The sequence below is a fragment of the Pan troglodytes genome, chromosome 12, assembly GCF_028858775.2.
Source record: "Pan troglodytes isolate AG18354 chromosome 12, NHGRI_mPanTro3-v2.0_pri, whole genome shotgun sequence".
NCBI classification, from domain to species: domain Eukaryota; kingdom Metazoa; phylum Chordata; class Mammalia; order Primates; family Hominidae; genus Pan; species Pan troglodytes.
The window spans coordinates 62,554,526-62,577,992 of NC_072410.2; the positions used below are offsets into that span (position 1 = coordinate 62,554,526).

Genomic DNA, 23,467 nt, shown 5'->3' on the forward strand with positions numbered 1-23,467 from the left:
AGGAGGCTGAGGCAGGAGAATAACTTGAACCTGGGAGGTGGAGGTTGCAGTGAGCTGAGATTGTGCCACTGCACTCCAGCCTGGGCAACAGAGCGAGACTACATCTCAAAAAAAAAAAAAAAAAGATTAATTATAGAGATGAAGCCCAGCCTGGGGCTTTTGCCGTATTGTATCATCCTTCCTTAATATAGCTGGTATTTCCACCACAGCCTTATCTATGTTTGAGAATATTTGGAAGCAACTCAAATGTCCAAAAATGGGGATTGGTAAGATAAATTACGACACATCCCCACAGTGCAGGATCATGCAGTTACTTAAAATGCCGTAGTAGAATAATAGTTATCAACACAGAGACAAGCAAGAGACTGTTATGTGTAAAGCAACAGAATGCTCAAGTATATTGAAGTGTAACTTTAGTTTGGAGAAAAGAAATTCATGCATACCAAAAATATTTGAAGGATACCAAATGTTAACAATTGTTGTCGCTGGGTATTGAATTGTGGAGTGATCTTTATTTTCTTCTTTTCTATATTTTCCATTTTTTTCAATGGAGATTTATTACTTTTATATCAGTGAGAAACAAAAGATGTTATTTTTAAGAAGGGAGTCTGTATTGGTAAGATTTATACACAGTCCTCCCAACAAGTCTCTTGGGAACACGTGCTCTCCTGCAGCACACACTCCAATCTTCATGTGGCTTGAACGCTGGCTCTGGGAAATGGGAATTCTGATTAGAGAAGGTGGGTCTAGAATGAGCCAGCACATTTAATCTCTCTCTGCTCTTAGTCTTCTCATCTCTCATATGGGTATAATTCATCTGCCCTCCGTTGGGAGAGGGAGGAAGATAGGTGTGGGAAGGAGTTATAATTCACACTCATAAGCACGTCAGAAATCTTAAGCCTTTGGCCATAAAGAGCCCAGAGGGAGTCGGTGGTAATGACTGAAGAGACCCTTAGCACAGGCTTCTGGGTTGTAAGAGAAAGATAGGACTGCATCCTGTTATGCAGCATTCCTCTGCTGGGTTGGAAGTGAGGTGTGGAAATCCCCCCAGCTGGTTCTTGGCAACTTTGTGTGGAATAATCTTTAATCGAACAGGCTTTGCCTTCAAAAAACTGATCAGAGGACTTGTGGGAAGTCTGAGGTTCCTGGCGTCATGGGCTTTACCCCTGCAGGGGGGTCCATGTGGACCAAAATTCAGTTAATAGGTTCTTCTCCCTGGCTCTCTGGGGTTTCCTGAGCCCCAGGAGAAATGTGAAATTGTCTTGCAACCAGACAAACTGTCAATTAAGGGAAGAGAGATCTCCCTCCCATTGATCAAACAATGTAAAAATACAAGCCTTCCTCAGGGGTAGATCAACCTGGCTCTGGGCACTGGCCCCAGCAAGACTTTGACCTGATCCAAGAGGGTTTGAAATGCTAATCCACTCATTCCTATTCTAGACATTCACAGATTAGGGCTGCTAGTTGATACAATCTACACTCTGGAAAATAGCAACCTGATTACAATTGGTTTTACATGCTCCCAGGAGCCAGGGGCGAGGCCTCTTCCATTGCAACTTGGAGCTGACCACCAGAATGACTTAGGCAGTGGGCCTCCAGGATAAACCTCTGACCTCTGGCTGCTCAGCCCTCTTTCAAGCCTAGACATTGGCAGAGGTCTTGAAGCCAAGTGGGGCAGGGCCTTCTGGACTGCCTGTGATCTCCTGCTTTAATCTCTGTTGCTCCTGATCCTGCTGCCCCAGATAATCTGAAAGGAGTCTTGCAAATGGAGCTAACGACATGCCTTGAAGGCTTTTGCTGGTGACATCCTCACTGATTTTCATGGCTCAACTCAGTTGCTACTTTCACAGTGAAGCCCTCTCTTACCCTTTCTTCATCACCCTTTCCTATCTCCACAGCCTGTATCTCATACCTGAGTTAACCCTCATTCCTTTCTGCCAGGCGCTTTAGTTGATGGCCTACTTCTCTGTCTGCACCATTAAGCTGTAAGCTCCATATCACTTTTTACTGTGTTTTCCTGGTGTAGGCATCCTATAAATGCTTGATGGTTTGAAATAAAAGGCTGGGGCTTCATGGTGCTGGACTTCAGCTTTGCCAATTGCTTTGACACATTCCTGGTCCCATACTGTTTATTCACTTTTCTGAAATGCCTAACCTGACTATGGCAGGCTGAAGCAGTTAAGCAATAAATGAGAATTTAGCAAGAGTAATATGTAACGGACCCCACCTTTTAGGGACTTGGAATGGAGCTAGAGAGAAAGCATTACTTATCTGGAAGAACCCAAGAACCAGGTGAGACAGTGCTAGTAGTCCAGGTTTAGGTCATGGAGACCATCAGAGCGGCCTTTCTGGAGGAGGTAGGATTTGCCTTGGAGCCTTAACAATGGGGCGGATTTGGGAAGGGGGTTCTGAGATGGCCAAATAGGAACAGCTCCAGTCTTCAGCTCCCAGCGTGATTGACCAGAAGATGGGTCATTTCTGTATTTCCAACTGAGGTACCTGGTTCATCTCACTGGGACTGGTTGGACAGTGGGTACAGCCCATGGAGGGCAAGCCAAAGCAGGGTGGGGCATCACCTCACCTGGGAAGCACAAGGGGTCAGGGGATTTCCCTTTCCTAGCCAAGGGAAGCCATGACGACTGTACCTGGAAAATGGGGGCACTTTTGCCCAAATATTGTGCTTTTCCAACAATCTTAGCAAATGGCACACCAGGAGATTATATCCTGCACCTGGCTCAGCAGGTCTCACACCCACGGAGCCTTGCTCACAGCTAGCACAGAAGTCCGAGATCTAACTGTGAGGTGGCAGCCTGGCTGGGGGAGCGGCATCCACCATTGCTGAAGCTTGAGTAGGTAAACAAAGCCACTGGGAAGCTCAAACTGGGTGGAGCCCACCGCAGCTCAAGGAGGCCTGCCGGCCTCTGTAGACTCTACCTCTGGGGGCAGGGCATAGCTGAACAAAAGGCAGCAGAAACTTCTGCAGACTTAAAAGTCCCTGTCTGACAGCTCTGAAGAGAGTAGTGGTTCTCCCAGCACGGTGTTTGAGCTCTGAGAACAGACAGACTGCCTCCTCAAGTGGGTCCCTGACCCCCGTGTAGCCTAACTGGGAAACACCTCCCAGTACGGGCTGACTGACACCACATAGAGCTGGGTGCCCCTCTGAGACGAAGCTTCCAGAGGAAGGATCAGGCAGCAATATTTGCTGTTCTGCAGCCTCCACTAGTGATACCCAGGAAAACAGGGTCTGGAGTGGACCTCCAGCAGACTCGAACAGACCTGCCGCTGAGGGACCTGACTGATAGAAGGAAAACTAACAAACAGAAAGGAATAGCATCAAAATCAACAAAAAGGTCATCTACAACAAAACCCCATCTGTAGGTCACCAACATCAAAGACCAAAGGTAGATAAAACCACAAAGATAGGGAGAAACCAGAGCAGAAAAGGTGAAAATTCTAAAAACCAGAGTGCCTCTTCTCCTCCAAAGGAACGCAGCTCCTCACCAGCAACAGAACAAAGCTGGATGGAGATTGACTTTATCGAGTTGACAGAAGTAGGCTTCAGAAGGTCGGTGATAATGAACTTCTCTGAGCTAAAGGAGGATGTTTGAACCCATCGCAAGGAAGCTAAAAACCTTGAAAAAACATTAGACGAATGGCTAACTAGAATAAACAGTGTAGAGAAGACCTTAAACGACCTGATGGAGCTGAAAACCACGGCACAAGAACTACATGATGCATGCGCAAGCTTCAGTAGCCAATTTGATCAAGTGGAAGAAAGGGTATCAGTGATTGAAGATCAAATTAATGAAATGAAATGAGAAGAGAAGTTTAGAGAAAAAGGAGTAAAAAGAAATGAACAAAACCTCCAAGAAATATGGGACTATGTGAAAAGACCGAATTTACGTTTGATTGGTGTACCTGGAAGTGATGGGGAGAATGGAACCAAGTTAGAAAACACTCTTCAGGATATTATCCAGGAGAACTTCCCCAACCTAGCAAGGCAGGCCAATATTCCAATTCAGGAAATACAGAGAACACCACAAAGATACTCCTCAAGAAGAGCAACCCCAAGACACATAATTATCAGATTCACTGAGGTTGAAATGAAGGAAAACATGTTAAGGGCAGCCAGAAAGAAAGGTCAGGTTACCTTCAAAAGGAAGCCCATCAGACTAACAGTGGATCTCTCGGCAGAAACTCTACAAGCCAGCAGAGAGTGGGGGCCAATATTCAGCATTCTTAAAGAAAAGAACTTTCAACCCAGAATTTCATGTCCAGCCAAACTAAGCTCCATAAGTGAAGGAGAAATAAAATCCTTTACAGACAAGCAAATGCTGGGGGATTTTGTCACCACCAGGCCTGCCTTACAAGAGCTCCCGAAGGAGGCACTAAACATGGAAAGGAACAACCAGTACCAGCCACTGCAAAAACATGCCAAATTGTAAAGACAATCGAGGCTAGGAAGAAACTGCATCAACTAACGGGCAAAATAACCAGCTAACATCATAATGACAGGATCAAATTCATACATAACAATATTAACCTTAAATATAAATGGGCTAAATGCCCCAATTAAAAGACACAGACTGGCAAATTGGATAAAGAGTCAAGACCCATCACCATGCTGTATTCAGGAGGCCCATCTCACATGCAGAGACACACCTAGACTCAAAATAAAGGGATGGAGGAAGATCTACCAAGCAAATGGAAAGCAAAAAAAAAGTAGGGGTTGCAGTCCTAATCTCTGATAAAGCAGACTTTAAACGAACAAAGATCAAAAGAGACAAAGAAGGCCATTACATAATGGTAAAGGGATCAATTAAACAAGAAGAGCTAACTATCCTAAATATGTATGCACCCAATACAGGAGCATCCAGAGTCATAAAGGAAGTCATAAACGAGACAGAAGGTTAACAAGGATATCCAGGACTTGAACTCAGCTCTGCACCAAGCAGACCTAATAGAAATCTACAGAACTCTCCACCCCAAATCAACAGAATATACATTCTTCTCAGCACCACATCACACTTATTCCAAAATTGACCACGTAGTTTGAAGTAAAGCTCTCCTCAGCAAATGTAAAAGAACAGAAATCACAACAAACTGTCTCTCAGACCACAGTGCAATCAAATTAGAACTCAGGATAAAGAAACTCACTCAAAACTGCACAACTACATGGAAACTGAACAACCTGCTCCTGAATGACTAGTGGGTACATAATGAAATGAAGGCAGAAATAAAGATGTTCTTTGAAACCAATGCGAACAAAGACACAACATACCAGAATCTCTGGGACACATTTAAAGCAGTGTGTAGAGGGAAATTTATAGTTCTAAATACCCACAAGAGAAAGCAGGAAAGATCTAAAATTGACACCCTAACATTACAATTAAAAGAATTAGAGAAGCAAGAGCAAACAAATTCAAAAGCTAGCAGAAAGCAAGAAATAACTAAGATTAGAGCAGAACTGAAGGAGATAGAGATACAAACTCTTCAAAAAATCAGTGAATCCAGGAGCTGGTTTTTTTTGAAAAGATCAACAAAATTGATAGACTGATAGCAAGACTAATAAAGAAGAAAACAGAGAAGAATCAAATAGATGCAACAAAAAATGATAAAGGGGATATCACCACTGATCCCACAGAAATACAAACTACCATCAGAGAATACTGTAAACACCTCTATGCAAGTAAACTAGAAAATCTAGAAGAAATGGATAAATTCTTCGACACATACACCCTCCCAAGACTAAACCAGGAAGAAGTTGAATCTCTGAATAGACCAATAACAGGCTCTGAAATTGAGGCAATAATTAATAGCTTACCAACCAAAAAAATCCCAGGATCAAACGGATTCACAGCCGAATTCTACCAGAGGTACAAAGAGGAGCTGATACCATTCCTTCTGAAACTATTCCAATCAATAGGAAAAGAGGGAATCCTCCCCAACTCATTGTATGAGGCCAGCATCATCCTGATACCAAAGCCTGGCAGGGACACAATAAAAAAAGAGAATTTTAGACCAATATCCCTGATGAACATCAATGCGAAAATCCTCAATAAAATACTGGCAAAACGAATCCAGCAGCACATCAAAAAGCTTATCCGCCAAGATCAAATTGGCTTCACCCCTGGGATGCAAGGCAGGTTCAACATATGCAAATCAATAAACGTAATCCATTACATAAACAGAACCAATGACAAAAACCACATGATTATCTTAATAGATGCAGAAAAGGCCTTCGACAAAATTCAACAGCGCTTCATGCTAAAAACTCTGAATAAACTAGGTATTGATGGAATGTATCTCAAAATAACAAGAGCTATTTATGACACACCCACAACCAATATCATACTGAATGGGTAAAAACTGGAAGCATTCCCTTTGAAAACCGGCACAAGACAGGGATGCCCTCTCTCACCACTCCTATTAAATATAGTGTTGGAAGTTCTGGCCAGGGCAATCAGGCAAGAGAAAGAAATAAAGAGTATTTAATTCAGAAAAGAGGACGTCAAATTGTCCCTGTTTGCAGATGACATGATTGTATATTTAGAAAACCCATCGTCTCAGCCCAAAATCTCCTTAAGCTGATAAGCAACCTCAGCAAAATCTCAGGAGACAAAAATCAATGTGCAAAAATCACAAGCATTCTTATACACCAATAACAGACAAACAGAGAGCCAAATCATGAGTGAACCCCCATTCACAATTGCTTCAAAGAGAATAAAATACCTAGGAATCCAACCTACAAGGGATGTGAAGGACCTCTTCAAGGAGAACTACAAACCACTGCTCAACGAAGTAAAAGAGGACACAAACAAATGGAAGAAAATTCCATGCTCATGGGTAGGAAGAATGAAGAGCTTGAAAATGGCCATACTGCCCAAGGTAATTTATGGATTCAATGCCATCCCCATCAAGCTACCAATGACTTTCTTCACAGAATTGGAAAAAACTACTTTAAAGTTCATATGGAACCAAAAAAGAGCCTGCATTGCCAAGACAATCCTAAGCCAAAGGAACAAAGCTGGAGGCATCATGCTACCTGACTTCAAGCTATACTACAAGGCTACAGTAACCAAAACAGCATGGTACTGGTACCAAAACAGAGAGATAGACCAATGGAACAGAACAGAGCCCTCAGAAATAACACAACACATCTACAACCATCTGATCTCTGACAAACCTGACAAAAACAAGAAATGGCAAAAGGATTCCCTATTTACTAAATTCCCTTTAAATAAATAAAGGTGCTGGGAAAACTGGCTCGCCGTATGTAGAAAGCTGAAACTGGATCCCTTACTTCCACCTTATACAAAAATTAATTCAAGATGGATTAAAGTCCTAAATGTTAGACCTAAACCATAAAAACCCTAGAAGACAACGTAGGCAATACCATTCAGGACATAGGCATGGGCAAGGGCTTCATGAATAAAACACCAAAAGCAATGGCGACAAAAGCCAAAACTGACAAATGGGATCTAATTAAACTAAAGAGCTTCTGCACAGCAAAAGAAACTACCATCAGGGTGAACAAGCAATCTACAGAATGGGAGAAAATTTTTGCAATCTACCCATCTGACAACGCGCTAATAACCAGAATCTCCAAAGAACTTAAACGAATTTACAAGAAAATATCAAATAATCCCATCAAAAAGTGGGCAAAGGATATGAACAGACACTTCTCAAAAGAAGACATTTATGCAGCCAAAAGACACATTAAGAATGCTCATCATCAGTGGTCATCAGAGAAATGCAAATCAAAACCACAATGAGATACCATCTCACACTAGTTAGAATGGCGATCATTAAAAAGTCAGGAAACAACAGGTGCTGGAGAGGATGTGGAGAAATAGGAACACTTTTACACTGTTGGTGGGACTGTAAACTAGTTCAACCATTGTGGAAGACAGTGTGGCGATTCCTCAAGGATCTAGAACTAGAAATACCATTTGACCCAGCCATCCCATTACTGGGTATATACCCAAAGGATTATAAATCATGCTACTATAAAGACACATGCACATGTATGTTTATTGTGGCATTATTCACAAGAGCAAAGACTTGGAACCAACCCAAATGTCCAACAATGATAGACTGGATTAAGAAAATGTGGCACATACACACCATAGAATACTATGCAGCCATAAAAAAGGATGAATTCATGCCCTTTGTAGGGACATGGATGAAGCTGGAAACCATGATTCTCAGCAAACTATCGCAAGGACAGAAAACCAAACACCGCATGTTCTCACTCATAGGTAGGAATTGAACAATGAGAACAACTGGACACAGGAAGGGGAACATCACACACCGGGGCCTGTCATGGGGTGGGGGGATGGGGGACGGATAGCATTAGGAGAAATACGTAATGTAAATGACGAGTTAATGGGTGCAGCAAACCAACATAGCACATGTATATGTACGTAACAAACCTGCAAGTTGTGCACATGTACCCTAGAATTTAAAGTATAATTAAAAAAACAAAACAACAACAACAACCACAACAAAACAGTGGGAAGGATTTAGATGGATCGGTCTATAATTTTCCAAGTACAAAAAGGAAAGAACTTGGGGTGCATGTCAGAAGATTTGAGTTCATTTTCTAACATTGACCTACCTACTATATGGCCTTGGTCAAGCCACCTAACCTCTCAAACTCTTATTTTTTTTAAAGTTTTTGAGCTCTTACTCTGTCACCCAGGCTAGAGGGCAGTGGTGCAATCACAGCTCAGTGCAGCCTCAAACTCCTGGGCTCAAGTGATCCCCTCACCTCAGCCTTCTGAGTAGCTAGGACTACAGGTGCATGCCACCACTCTGGGCTAATTTTTAAGTTTTTTGTAGAGATGAGGTCTCACTATGTTGTCCAGGTTGGCCTCAATCTCCTGGGCTCAAGTGATTCTCCCACCTTGGCCTCCCAAAGCACTGGGATTACAGGAATTAGCTACCGTGCCCAGTCACAAGCTTCCCTTTCAAAAATGGGAATCATAAGAAATGTCTGCTTCGCTGGCCCTATGGAAGTGCTGGTGACATAAAAAATGTGAAAGCCCTTTGCAAATGAGAAAATGATGTCAATATTACTAATTATCATTCCTTGTATCAGTAGACTGTACGGACACAAGATCTGCCTCCATGATGGCAAAGGCACTGTACTTTATTTGGTTTAGGGCTGCTGGGTGTCTGATTTCCTGTAGAAACCTTTGGTGTCTTTCTGACCCTGCCTGATTTTTGCATGAACTTCAGCCATGAAGTTTTGCTTTTTTTCAAGGCCTTCAAGTGCTTTAAAAACTGTCTTTCAATATTACAAAATACCAATACATTTTATGTAATTATACAATACCACACAGTAACATCACACATTTATGTTTTAGTTTATACATAGACACAAATACATATTAAAACCAAAAATTTCACAAAACCAGACATCCTTGCTATATCTAAAATACTGACCTTCCCTCCCCTTTCCTGTTCAACTATTTCAATTAACAAATTCTGGTTCAGTCTACTAAATTGATTTCAAATCTTACTATTAAAAGATGTATGTGATCTATACATGTAACAAAATTGCACATGTACCCCATAACTTTATACAACTAAAAAGTAAATAAAAGAAAATATTACTCAGATGGTTGGAAAAACAAAAACAAAAAACCTGTTCTGGAGCACACAAAGAACTATCTTAGGAAACAAGATACATGGAGCAAAAAACTAGAAAAGATACACAATGAGGGCTAAATTCAATTTGGACTGTAAAATCAGTAATTTGGAGGATAAAGCTAGGAGGTTCAAGTTGGTTTGCAAAATTTTCCTGGAGCACGTGAGAATGAATCTGCCTTGAGTTCCTAATCTACTGTAGATGGGGGAATGCAATAAGAGAATTAAGCAGAATGGTGTTGGTAGGTAAGAAGGTAGGTAAAGCATGTACATAGGCTAACTATGGCAGAAGAAATGAGCATTTTTGCTTGTGGAACAGGAAAAACTTATAGGAATTGTGTTAAGCAGTTTTGGGAAATCTAGTTTGTTAAGTAGTAGGGTCAGTCTATAGAAGGCTTTTGAGTGCCTGGCTGAGAAAAATAAAATTGATGTGGCAATTTGGCTTGATGTGGTATAATATGGGATGCCATTGGCAGTCACTGAATAGGAGAGTGGTTGAAAGTTGTGTTTTGGGAAGGATAATCTGGTAGCAGTAATAAGGACCAACATTCCTTCATATCAGAGGGATGCGTTTCTTTTTTGTCATTAACAGACATGTCACATATTTTCTCTTATAACTCAATAAAAACACAGTAAACTAGAAAAGAGAAAACTTTCCCTCCCTCCCTCCCTCCCTCCCTCCCTTCCTCCCTTCCTTCCTTCCTTCCTTCCTTCCTTCCTTCCTTCCTTCCTTCCTTCCTTCCTTCCTTCCTTTCTTTTTCTTTCTCTGTCTGGCTTTTAGCTGCCTTTATCATTCACAAAACTCTCCCATGCCAGTGGCTCTTTTGTGAATTCATAAACAAATGAAAATCTTAGCAGAGCAGAATTTCTAGAGAGAAGTGCCAGGTATGTAGCACTTCCAATACAATGCTTGGAGCAACAGCTAGGTCAACAGCCAGCCTGGGGTATCTCTTTTTAAGGGTGCCTGTGATAGGCACAATTCTAAAATGGCCCCAAGATTCTTTACCCCTGGTGTACATGCAACGTATAAGCCTCTCCTGAGTGTAGGCAGGAAATATGAATATAAAAGGCATCACTCTCATGATTAGGTTATGCTATATGGCAAAGGTGAAGATGTTTGGCAGATGCAATTAAGGTCCCTAATCAGTTGAGTTTGAGCTAATCAAAAGGGATATTATCCTGGGTGGCTTTGATCTAAACAGGCAGACTCTTAAAAGGAGTCAGAGATTCTCTTGTTGTTTTCAGGAAGCAAACAGCACTGTGAACTGCCTATGAAAAGGCCACAGAGCAAGAATAGGAGGGTGGCTCTGGTAGCTGAGAGTGAGACCAATCCAACAGCCAGTAAGAAACCAGAAACTGAAGTAAGTGAATCCTGCCAGTAAACTAGTGAGCCTGAAAGAGTACCTCGAGGCTTGGATAAGATTGCAGCCCTGTTGAAGCCTTGATTTTAGTCTGATGAGACCCTGAGCAGAGGACTCAGCTAACCCGTACTCAGACTTCTGTTGGACAGGAACTGTGAGATAACAAATGGGTATTGTTTTGAACCACGCTGTTGATCATAATTTATTACACAATATAGAAAACTAATAGCAGACTCTAATACATCACTGGCATAGCAAAGCATCCTTGAAAATGTAAGAAGATAGGACTTTATAAAAACGGAGAATTATCAGAGGAGATTATGCAATAATAGGGTTAGGAGAAATATGACCAAATTATTGGAAAGAGAATCAGACTGTCAAAAATCATATTCAATAATTACTAGATGTCACTACCTTATAGGTCTTTTGTTTTTTGTGTAGAGTATGCAAGTTTGGGACCAGAGCTGAACTCCTCAAGAAGCTAGGGAGAATAGGGAACTGCCACTTGAATCATCCCTTTCTATTTCCTTCTGATTGGTGCATAGCTTCTCTCCTAAATAAATGATGAACTCTTATTTGTTTGCTTTTAAAGACTATGAGTTTAAAGGAGCCTTGAATTCTTAACCACCTGTATTCATGCCAAACTGCCAACCTTCTCAGAGTTCTCAGATGTGTAATCTGGCTTTGGAAACCTCCATGAGCATCAGTTCCTTTCTCCTTTCTTTAAAGTAGAAGACTCCATTGTTACCACCTGGTTTAGAAATGAAGGCTTGAGGTCCCTGAGAAGGCTTCAGTTTGTGAAAAGAAGAACTAGGGGATAGAGTGAATGTGAGAAGATCTATGTTGCCGAGGGAGATACAAGTTATGAAAGAATAGATGAAGAATGATATATGAACTTGAGAGAATTGGCACACTTGTGTCGGTTTCACCATGTGTGGTGATAGAATCAACTAACTTGAAGTCCGAGTCGCTAACTTGGTAGACTTGATTTATATGTGAGATTATTCAAATGGTGCCATTCTACAGGACTGATTGTGGGAAACTGAACTAAAAGGCAAGAGGGAGGAATGCATAGTTGGTAGCCTATAAATAAAGGAACAAGAAGGGGCTGGAATTAGCTTACAGCTTGTTTACAACCTCCCTTGGAAGGATGTGGCATAACAGACCCAAGCATCAGGAGCTGGGATAATGAGGAAAACAACTGAGGTTTGAAACAGTGTCCCACTTCTCGTATTCCTGTGTGGTGTGTGCTACGCTGACAAAGAGTGGGGATTTTCTGATTTTGTCTGCCACGCTGACCTTTACCATGTTTATTTTTCAGTTGGTTTGGGGAAGGCGTTTGAACTCTGTGGTATGAGCAAGTTCACTCCTCCTCCACTTTCCTTTTTTCTCCCCTCTTGCCCAAAACGGTTTGCTGAGTGACAAATAAACACAAGTTGTTTTTACAGGTGTAAAACCAACAGATCAAATGCTGGCCTGTGCCTGGGCTTGTGAATGGGGACTGTGTTATGTTTGGAGAATACCACCGCATCATTTACACTTGCAAACCCTTTGTAATCTTAATCTCTTTGTTGCTTTTATGTTATACTGGCCCCCCAAGGTTAAAGAAAGAGATTTAGACCTTAAACACAAATCCAGCCTTCAAGCTCTGGAATTATCTTTGCCTTTAAATGCAGCTGATCAATGCCCATTTCTTTTGAAAATAAAACCCTTTTGAACCTTGAAAGCCTTCCACTGTTGAGCTATGCCTAAGTGCCACATGGGGGAATGGGCAGAAAAGAGCCCATTTTTCCCTTAGTGCTTGCATTAGGGGTCCTAGAGTTCAGTCCGACGCAATCAATTTAATTGGCGCTAGCTCTGGTGACAAATTATGCTGGTTTACACTCCAGTGTAGCAGAGATTCCTCAAACGCAGGGGAAGAAGGGAGATACACTTCTTGGTCTCTACTTAAAGAGGGCAACAGTATTGGAAAAGGAGCACATTTAATTTATCACTGTCAGAGCAGGTGCAAAGTTTAATTCTAACTAAAAGCATTAAACAATTAACCCAGACAGTCAGGCCTTCTGAAAATGCTCAGTAGCAGGGAACACACGGACCAGATTACCAATGGAAACGTTGATGCTTCTCTTTTATTTCGCTGAATATCTTCCTGCACTTTTTTTTAAACAAAGAAAAGTCCCAGAAATACAGTAACTTCTCAAGTCTTTTGGTAGATGTCTGAATTGAAAGGGTCAGATAGGACATCACCCTACACTCAAAGATCAACAAATAACTGTCCCTTGAGCCCTTGTTGATTAGCTGTGAGAAGAGAAATAAGTCATTTGATTTGGAAGCTTCCATAAGCTGGTTGCTCACCTTTTTTATGGTGAAGTATATTACCATGCAATATCTATTCCACTAATTTGAATTATTCTGCAGTATCCAAATCCCTGGAGATCATCTGTTATTGTGGGGTGGGGGTGTGGACAAGGGAATGAACCAGGAGATAAGAACTCAGATAGCAATGAAATCCAATTAGACATAGAGATGAACCCTGCTTCACAGATACTTAGTATGTTTTCTTTCTGTGGTTGTTGCACTGACCAGATAATCATTGAATTTTAGAGCTGTAAGGTCCTTGGAGAACTTTGAGGCTTAGCCTAAAGGATTTCATTGTGAGAACATCGAGGCCTGCAGACAGGAAGTTTCTGCTCAATGTTATGTTGTTTCTGCAAAGCTCTCACTATGGGCCAACTCTTCTGACTTGGTGCAGGCAGTTTAAGAAAGATTATGGGCTTTTGAAACTGTCAGACCTGCCTTTGAATTGTGACTGTGCTTGCTTCGTACTTGACATGTTAGCGTGTACACTGGATGTTGATACACTCCTTGCGAGGTAATTCGAGTAACTCATCCAGCCCAGTATGTGGCACCTACAGCCTTCATCTTGTGTTGGTTCCTGCCTCTGTCTATCCAGGTGCTCAGATTAACTGAGATGCTATAGGTAAAGCACCTGGTCCAGTGCCTGTCACACATAGTTGAAGTGTATTTTCAACTCTTTAGTAAATCAGGAAAAAAAAGTAATAAAAAATCATTTAACTTATAATGCGAATGCTTTGGAATTTTGAAAGCATTACCTTTTTGTAGCTTAATTTATCAGTTTAGATCTGTGTTACTGAGTGGAAAGGGTAAAGTTGAGTTTGTTTCTCTTTTAATTGTCTGACTAGAAGATATCTGGGCTTTGAGCGACCTTGCAAATCATGGTCCATCCTCCTCACTTTGCAGATGAGGAAACAGAGGCCACATGTGGTTAAATACTTTACCAAGGACACAATGAGCTACCATGGCTAGCCCTATCTGGTGATCTCAAGTAGGGGTGATCTCTAGTGATCTGGAAGTGGAGGTCCGGATCCCTGTCAACTCAGCAGCCTCCACCCCTAACTATGCAGATCCTCATGGCTCCACTGAACTCACTGTAAAAACTACAGGGTGCTGTTTGATATTGTTACACAGGTAATCTGGTGTAAGTTAAGTTAAGTTACCAGATTGCTCTATAGGAGAAAAATGTGGTGCTGCTCTAGCATTTTGTATAAAATAACCACTTTAAACATGAAATTCCCTAGTTTTTATTTTAAATATGATATAGCATTAGAAAACATTTTAAGAAACAAACAGAGAAACCATGTATCATCTCACGTTCATTCCCAGCATCAAATTTATGGCACAGAGCTTCGTTTGAGGGAGCCGACACAGTCCCATGATTGGAATGGATTCAATGTCTGGGTTTTAATTCCACAATTTGGGCCTCAATTTCTATTTTGTGCAAAGGTTCCTTCCTGATGCCTTTCCTTAGTGTGTGAGCAAGTACTGAGTGGAGCGTTTGTAGGAATGTTGTCGCCGGAAACTTGGGATCCTCCTGGAGACAAGCACTGTACACTAAATGCAAGGGGAATATGTTTACTGAGTGCCTACTGCATGCATGGTTTTATTTAATCCTCATGACTTCCTGATGTAGGCACTCTTATCCCTATTTATAGAGATTGGCACTGGAGAGAGATAAACCCCACAGTCACCAGGGAGAGGAGCCAGGATTTGAACCCAGTTCCATCCAAAGCCCATACTCTTTATAATCTACATGTTGCTGTTCAGTCTATGGCCTCTCTAGATTTACGTTACCAAAATGACATGTGACTACAGTGTCAGCAACCATAAGGATGGAAACTGCCCAAGGGGTGCATGAGGTCATCTGTTGCTGATGTTTTTCTTTGGGATCTATGGTCAGTCAGGCTTTTTTTTTCTTTCTAAGAATGTATGTTTTCATGATCTAAAACATTTTTGTCACTAAGGAAGTGTTCAAAAGAGATTGCCATGAGTTGATTGCATGTTGCTCCCCAGGAAGAAACATACAACTGGGATTTTTTGTTTCCTCTGTGGGCTTTGCCAACTTTTGGAAGCCCAGCAGCCACCTCTTTATAACATTCAATGTCATGAGGTTTGGAGGGCTAGAGACTAACGGCCATCTTTTAGAAAAACACAACCTGCTCACCCGACAGAGTCATGGAAAAGAGAGAAGGATAAAATGATGATGCAGGTGCTCACACATTCCCCCTTCCCATCAAGGAGAAGACAAGGTGAGGCCTTAACAATGGTTCAATTGAGGTCTGGAGCAGACATGCCTTCCAACAGTGGCCAAGAAGTATGTAATTCCAATTATTAGCACAACTCCCAAAACTCTAATTTATTATATCTAATTGCAAAATAAGGGATTGTACATGCATATGTCTTGTCCCTTATGACTCCATTATTTGCTTTACTCATTCATGTAGATTTAATTGCCATTTCACAGCAGTCTCCCTGAAATCTGGTTAGATTGCCTATTGCCGCTATAATTTCAGAAGCCTTATATACGCTAATGGTATTAACAAGAGCTGCCCTTCTCTTGTGGTCTCATTGTTTTGCTTCTCACTGGGCCTCTTTGTCTCTGTCCATTCTGACATCCACATCCTGCTCTGACATCCACATCCAAGGAGACCTATTTCACGAGGGTGGGGTGAAGGCTCATGGGCCTCCTAGAGCCATCCCAGGAAAAGGTCTTGGGGCAGCATAGAAAAAAATGGTGAAGGTCTAGTTTATCTCAAATTGTGTTTCAATATTACTGAATTTGAGCTATTTAAACCTTGATGAAAAAAAAATTTTTGAAAAGTTGTTAAGTAACTTTTTCCTAAATTTGAAATTTGTGTGTGTGGGAGGGGGTGCTAGGGAAGGGTCTGGCTGTATGTTTAAGTTGCCTCCTTATTGCCCTTATCTTTTAAAGCAAAACTAGGAAAAAAAACCCAAAATCTACAAATACAAATAACAAAATGCATTTCCCTATGGTAGGATAAACATTCAGCTGTGTCATTTGCAAGAACTCAATAACATAAACAAAAATAAACCAAGCAATTTTCATAGTGAGTTTTTGTGTTTAGTATATGAAGTATTTCTGGATTGTCATCAAGCCAGCATTTATGACCACTTTAAAGAAATAAAAATTTTAGTAACAGAAAATTATAACATCGTCCAGCTCTTGATGGGGGACTTGGGAGGAGAGAAAACTACAAATGATCTTAGAAAATAGAGATACATTTTTCCGAGGCATGTGAGGACAGAGAATAGAGAAGGGGCTGCCCAGTAGAGCCCAGCACCAATGCAGGATTTCTCAATGTGAAGCCCAATTTTCAAAAAGGCTTTGAATTAGCTTTCTGTGGCTAAATAAGTAGCCATTAAATCTTGTCTTAGAATTTACCCTTCTCCTCTAAAAAATGGGAATTCTCTTATGGTTCCTGTCCCTGGGCTAAGGATTTAATCAAATCAGCCAAAGTTTCTACCATCTTAGAAATAAAGCACATAAAGTTGACCATAGGTCTCATTTAGCATATAATTGCAACATTTCCTTACAGTTAAAAAAAAAAAAGAAAAAATCTTAAAACCTATTTGGTTTAACTCTGGGAAAACACGAAGACAGAATTAAAAGCCTACTTTTCTTATGGCCTGTAGAACACAGTTCATTTTCCTTTCAGTGTTGAAGTTCTTCTTCCCATTTACCTCTATATACATTTTATTTCTTTTTTTTAATTTTACTTTAAGTTCTGGGATACATGTGCTGAATGTGTAGGTTTGTTACATAGGTATACATGTGCCATGGTGGTTTGCTGCACCTATCGACCTATCATCCAGGTTTTAAGCTCCACATGCATTAGATATTTGTCCCAATGTTCCCTTGCCCTCCACCCACTGACAGGCCCTGGTGTGTGATGTTCCCCTCCCTATGTCCACATACATTTCATTTCTTCTCGATACTCTGCCTTGAGTCAGCAGTTGCCTTAGCTCCAGCTCTGGTTCTATGCGCTCCATCACCCACTCTGACTCTCTAAGAGTCACACACAGGGCATTACGGCCTCTCATTCTTGCATCTATTTCAGAATATCCGCATATGTACTCTTTACCACTAAACTTCATGTTTTCCCAAGTCTCTGATTCCCTTCAGGGTATTTTAATTCATCGTTCTTTCTCTTCCAGGTGGCAGTATTCAAAGCGTGAGCTGAGAATTGTTCTTTTCTAGTATTCATATTTCCAACATGATAAGGTCTGTAATTTTAATTCTGGCAGAAATTAACAACCTCCTTGTTATATTCCTAATTAGTTTTTCATCAAAATCACTGTTAGTGTCTATTCGTTCCTTTATTCTGTTGAGGCTTTCGTCCCCCATAGGTGACAAGCTAGAGTGGGTGGGTGAGGGATTCCAAGGAGGTTTTAGCTCTATTAAAGACTCCGTGGACATATATTTTCCTCCATCCAATTAAAAATTTCCCCTAAAACTATCCCTGTAGTATTGACAGAGCTCCCTAAATAGCTCAGCTTTTCAAGAAAGACCACTATAATGTCCTTCTCATTTGGATTCACTTGTTGGGTTCTAGGCTTTGCAAAACATCCAATTATCATGCAGGTAGATTACAAAACTGTTCAATGAAGTTTCTTTATCTAGTTACACAAGTATGAACTCCTTTGTAACCTCAAAATAATTAAAATAATATTTAAACAAAGCATATTTTGGCTTCACCCAAGAGAGTTTTGACTCAAGAATTGCTTGTCTTTTATCTATTCTTAGGAGGTAGATTAGCTATCTTTGACCCAGTAAGATTTGTAGTGACATGTTCTTATTGAAATAGAGTAGACCAGGCTTATTTCCAGTTTTGCTGGGTCTAGATTCTACTCCAAGATTTCTTCCCTCCAAATGCTCATTGTTTTAATTAACTTGTACATTGCCCAAGACTAGGGACCTGGGAAGAAATCTCAAGAAAAGGTCTCAGTTGGATAGAGAAGTTTACTATTGTGGTCTATTATTGGATTTTCTCTACCTTGTCTATGAGGTTTCTAAGGGACCAAGAGAGCAGTTGTCAATATCATTGTGTTTGAGTTCAGACTCTTAACATGGACTGATCAGATCTGTTCAGAGTGAGAATCTGAAAGACTCACACATTCTGAACTCTTGGATTTGGTTATGGGAAATTTTTGATTGTCTATGGTAAGTGGAGTCCTCCTCCCCTTGTAATTATAGAGGCAGCAATCATTTGAGTATAGGGATCTTTAAAGATGCTAACCCACCCCTTTTATTCTACTCCTGCGGATTGTGCAAGGTGCCCTAAGGGGAATGTAGTGCTGAAATTCAGTAGTGCTAACTCTGACATGGGGCTGTAGAGGGCACCATTTTCTTTTCTCTTTCCTCACTTTCGTATGTTATTTAAAAAAAAATCTTATTTTGAAATAATTTCAATCTTAGAGGAAAGTTGCAAGAATAATGCAGAGAACACTTATACACCTTTTACCAAGATTCAACAATTTTTAATGTTTTGGCACATTTGTTTTATCTGTCTATTGTATTGTTTTCTGAATCATTTGAAAGAAGGTGTCATATTCTTTGTGCCTTAATACTTCAGTGTGTATTTCCTAAAGGCAAGGATATTTTCTTATGTAACCAGAATATAGTTATCAAATAATAGGAAACCTAACAGTGACATAATGCTTTTATCTACTTGATAGTCCTTATTTTAATTTTGTCAATTATACCAATAACATTCTTTATAATATTATTTTTTCCTTAAGTACAAGACCCAATCCAGCCTTATGTATTGTATTTAGTTGTGTGTTTTTTCTCTTTTAGTTGTGAATGCAGTATTTCTTTAACCTTTCTTTGTCTTTCATTATACTGATATTTTTGTAAAACACAGACCAGTTATTTTATAGAACATTCTTCAGTTCGGGTTTATCTGATAATTTCTCATGAGGAGATAAAGGTTATGCAGAATTCTTGGCCAGAATTCTATATGTGTGATATTGTGTGCTTCTCAGAGTAACACAAGTAGAGACACATGATCTGTCTGATCCTTATTGTTGAGGTTAATTTTGATAACCAGATGAAAATATTGTCTGGTGTGTCCACTGTGTAGTGAGTTTTTTTTTAAAAAAAGCCTTGTAATGATTAAACAATCTGTGGGGACACACTTTAAGATCACAGTTTATGACTCATCAAATTTTGAACCCAAAATTTAACAGCCGTTTATAATTCCTGCTCATTGATGGTTTAATATGGTGACTTTTCATCTCTACCATGTCCTTCAAATTGATCAGTCAGCATTCTATTGTAAGAAAAAGCCCTCCCTTTTCTTTTATATGTATATTCTTCTATTTATAATCAATATGGACTCATGAATTTTTACTTTTTACAGTGGATTATAATCTGTTATTCATTTTGATGCTCAAATGATCAGTGACCCATGGGGAGATTTTTCAAGCTGCTTCTATGTTTTTTTGACATGTTTCCCTCGTTTTTTGAAGGACTTCCTTACTTTCTGGAGTAAGAGGATGTTCTAGGCTTATCTTGTATTATCTCTGTCCCAGCCACGCAATAGTCTATTTCTCCAGGGAGACCCCTGGTTCCTTTCCGAGGAGAATGGAATTTAGAAACCAAAATCCAAATGCTAGCTGTGCTCACTGTTATTGGCATGCAATTACTTCTAGGTCTTTTCAGCAGATGAAGCTAGACTATGAAAGAAGTTTATACCCATACCTTTAATTAATATTCCCCCACAGAGTTGTATTTTTTCTTATTCTTATTCTATATTTGTGTCTTTTCCACATTGAGAACTTCAGATCCCCAAAACATCAACATGTTTACTCATTTGCTCAATCCTATGATACACATATAATACTTTCAAAATTGCTATGCACATACTGCTATAAAAACAAAGTTAAGAGGAGTCCAAGATTTGTTTGTAGTTTTATTTTTCCCTAGATTTAAGGTCTACATCAAAGTACTGTGTTCAAAACTTACTTGTGAGGGAGGAGACCACAGGATTTATTGCCCTGTTCTGATGGAATAAGTAAAGAAACTGTCAGGAACCAGCAGATGGTGACAAAAGTTATTCCTAGTATTCCTCATTACTGATTAGCATAAGACACTCCCACCAGCACCACGACACTATACAAATGCCATGGCAACAACCCAGAAGTTACTGCCCCTTTCCATGGCAATGACTCAGAAGTTACCATCTCTTTCCTAGAAAGTTCTGAATAGCCCACCCCTCAATTTGCAGTAACTTATCTCTTAATTTGTATGTAATTGAAAGAAGGTGTAATATACAAAAATCAACTCAAGATGGATTAAAGACTTAAATGCAAAACCGAAAACTATAAAAACCCTAGAAGGCAACCTAGGCAATACCATCCTGGATAGGAACAGGCAGATTTCATGACAAAGACACCAAAAACAATTGCAACAAAATAAAATTTGGTAAGTCGGATCTAATTAAACTTAAGAGCTTCTGCACAGCAAAAGAAACTATCAACAGAGTAAACAGAATGGGATAAAATTTTTGCAAACTATGCATCTGACAACTGTCTAATATCCAGCATCTATAAGGAACTTAAACAAATTTTCCAGAGAAAAGCAACCCCATTAAAAAGCAGTCAAAGGATAAGAACAGGCACTTTTCAAAAGAAGACATGCATGCAGCTAACAAGCATATGAAAAAAAGCTCAGTGTCACTGATCATTAGAGAAATGCAAATCAAAACCACAATAAGATACCATCTCATACTAGTCAGAAGGGCTATTATCAAAAAGTCAAAAAATAACATGCTGACAAGGTTGTGGAGAAAAGGGAATGTTTTTTCACTTTTGGTGGGAGTGTAGATTAGTTCAGCCATTGTGGAAAGCAGTATGGTGATTACTAAAAGAGCTAAAAGCAGAACTACCGTTCCACCCAGCAATCCTGTTACTGGGTATATACCCAGAGGAATATAAATCATTCTCCCATAAACACACATGCATGCAAATGTTCATTACAGCAATATTTACAATAGCAAAGATGTGGAATCAACCTAAATGCCCATCAGTGACAGATTGGATAAAGAAAATGTGGTACATATACAACATGGAATACAATGCAGCCATAAAAAAGAATGAGATCATGTCTTTTGTGGGAACATGAATGAAGCTGGAGGCTATTCTCCTCAGCAAACTAACACAGGAACAGAAAACCAAATACTACATGCTCTCAGTGGGGGCTAAATGATGGGAACTTATGAAGACAAAGAAGGAAATAACAGACATTGGGGTCTGCTTGATGGGGGATGGTGGTTGGAGGGAGAGCAGCAGAAAAGATAACTATTGGGTACTGGGCTTAGCTCCTGGGCAATGAAATAATCTGTACGATAAACCTCCATGACATGAGTTTACCTATGTAACAAACCTTCACATGTACCCCCAAACCTAAAATAAAAGTTAAAAAAATAAAACACAAAATGATTGTATATTGATATGGTTTGGCTGTGTCCTCACCAAAATCTCAACTTGAATTGTATCTCCCAGAATTCCCATGTGTTGTGGGAGGGACCTGGGGGAGGTAGCTTAATCATGGGGGCTGGTCTTTCCTGTGTTCTTCTCATGATAGTGAATAAGTCTCACGAGATCTGATGGGTTTATCTGGGGTTTCTGTTTTTGCTTCTTCCTCATTTTCTCTTGCCACAGCCATGAAAGAAGAGTCTTTGCCTCCCGCCATGATTCTGAGGCCTCCCCGGCCATGTGGAACTGCAAGTCCAATTAAACCTTTTTTTGTTCCCAGTTTGGGTATGTGTTTATCAGCAGCATGAAAATGAACTAATACATATATCTAAAATAATAATAATAATAATAATGATGATGAAAAAAGTGGAATATAAGTGGATATAAATATAATTTGCAATAGCCCACAGATGTGGCTCTGGGTGCACTGTGTATGAGTCACCCCTGCTCCACAGGAGCAGCTCCAGTTCAATAAAAGATTGCTGTCTAACTCCACTGTCTCACCCTTGAATTCCTTCCTGGGCAAAGCCAAGAACCCTCCCGGACTAAGCCCCAATTTTAGAGCTTGCCTGCCTGTGCTGTGTCACTTGCATTAGTCCTTTGTTAAAATATCATTCAGTATATTTATATTATTAATTTTAAAAATAGATTTATTTTTTCTGTTTTCATTCAATTTTAATATTTTACTTTTAATTTTATCTTTTGAAGATTAAAAATTCAATTAATTACATTTAATTTTATCTTTTGAATATTAAAACATTAGCACATGTCTAAAAATCAAAATTATATACAAAAGCACACTGAGAGAAGTTCCATCTGCTCTTATTCCTTTAACCCAAACTTTTATTAGGTTGGTACAAAAGTCCTTGCAGTCTTTGCCATTAAAAGTAATGGCAAAAACCACAATGACTTTTGCAGCAGCCTTACCTGTGTAGGTTACCAATTTTATTGTTTCCTGTTTTATCTTTTCTGTGTTTTTGTTTTGAAAAAAAAAACCCAACAAAAACATATTTGTGTATGCTTGACTGCCCTCCTTCGTGTATAAAACATAGCATGCAGAACACCTTTTTGTACGTTACTCTTTCACTTAACAATACACACAAAAAATTGTTCCATATTTCTTCATAAAGATCTTCCTGTTTTGTGTGCTTGTTTTTAAATAGTTGCTTCATTATGTGTATATGCCAAAGTCTAACTCATCTCCTATGTTTGGGCATGTAGATGGGTTTCAGTATTTTGCAATTACTAACACTGCTGCATTAAGTTGATGTGTACGTATTTTTGTATTGTCAGAGGTGTAACTACAGGGTAAATAACTAGAAGTGGAATTGCTGGGTTGAAGGGTAAAATGTACATGAAATTTTTGTTAGAAATTGCCAAGTTTCCTTTCATACAGGCTATACAACTTTGAGTTTCCACCAGCAATGTATGAGAGTGAATCCTGGTAACATTGCCATAGAGTGAGTTGTTAGGATTTTGATTTTCTGTCCACCTGATGAGTGAGAAATGATATTTCATTGTATCTTTATTTGCATTTATCTTACTTGGAATGAGGTTGAATGTTGCATGTTTCAGAGCTATTTTTATATATTCCG

At 39.8% G+C, this 23,467-nt stretch overlaps 1 long non-coding RNA gene across 1 annotated transcript in view; it reads left to right on the plus strand.

Moving 5' to 3' along the window:
• The window catches only part of LOC129143129 (uncharacterized), a 35,558-nt gene extending 13,138 nt beyond the window's left edge, over nt 1–22,420 (plus strand). The window contains exon 3 of the long non-coding RNA XR_008546246.2: nt 22,059–22,420. This is a non-coding gene — a long non-coding RNA (uncharacterized LOC129143129). The remainder of the gene's footprint in view (nt 1–22,058) is intronic.
• The last annotated feature ends 1,047 nt before the right edge of the window (nt 22,421–23,467 follow it).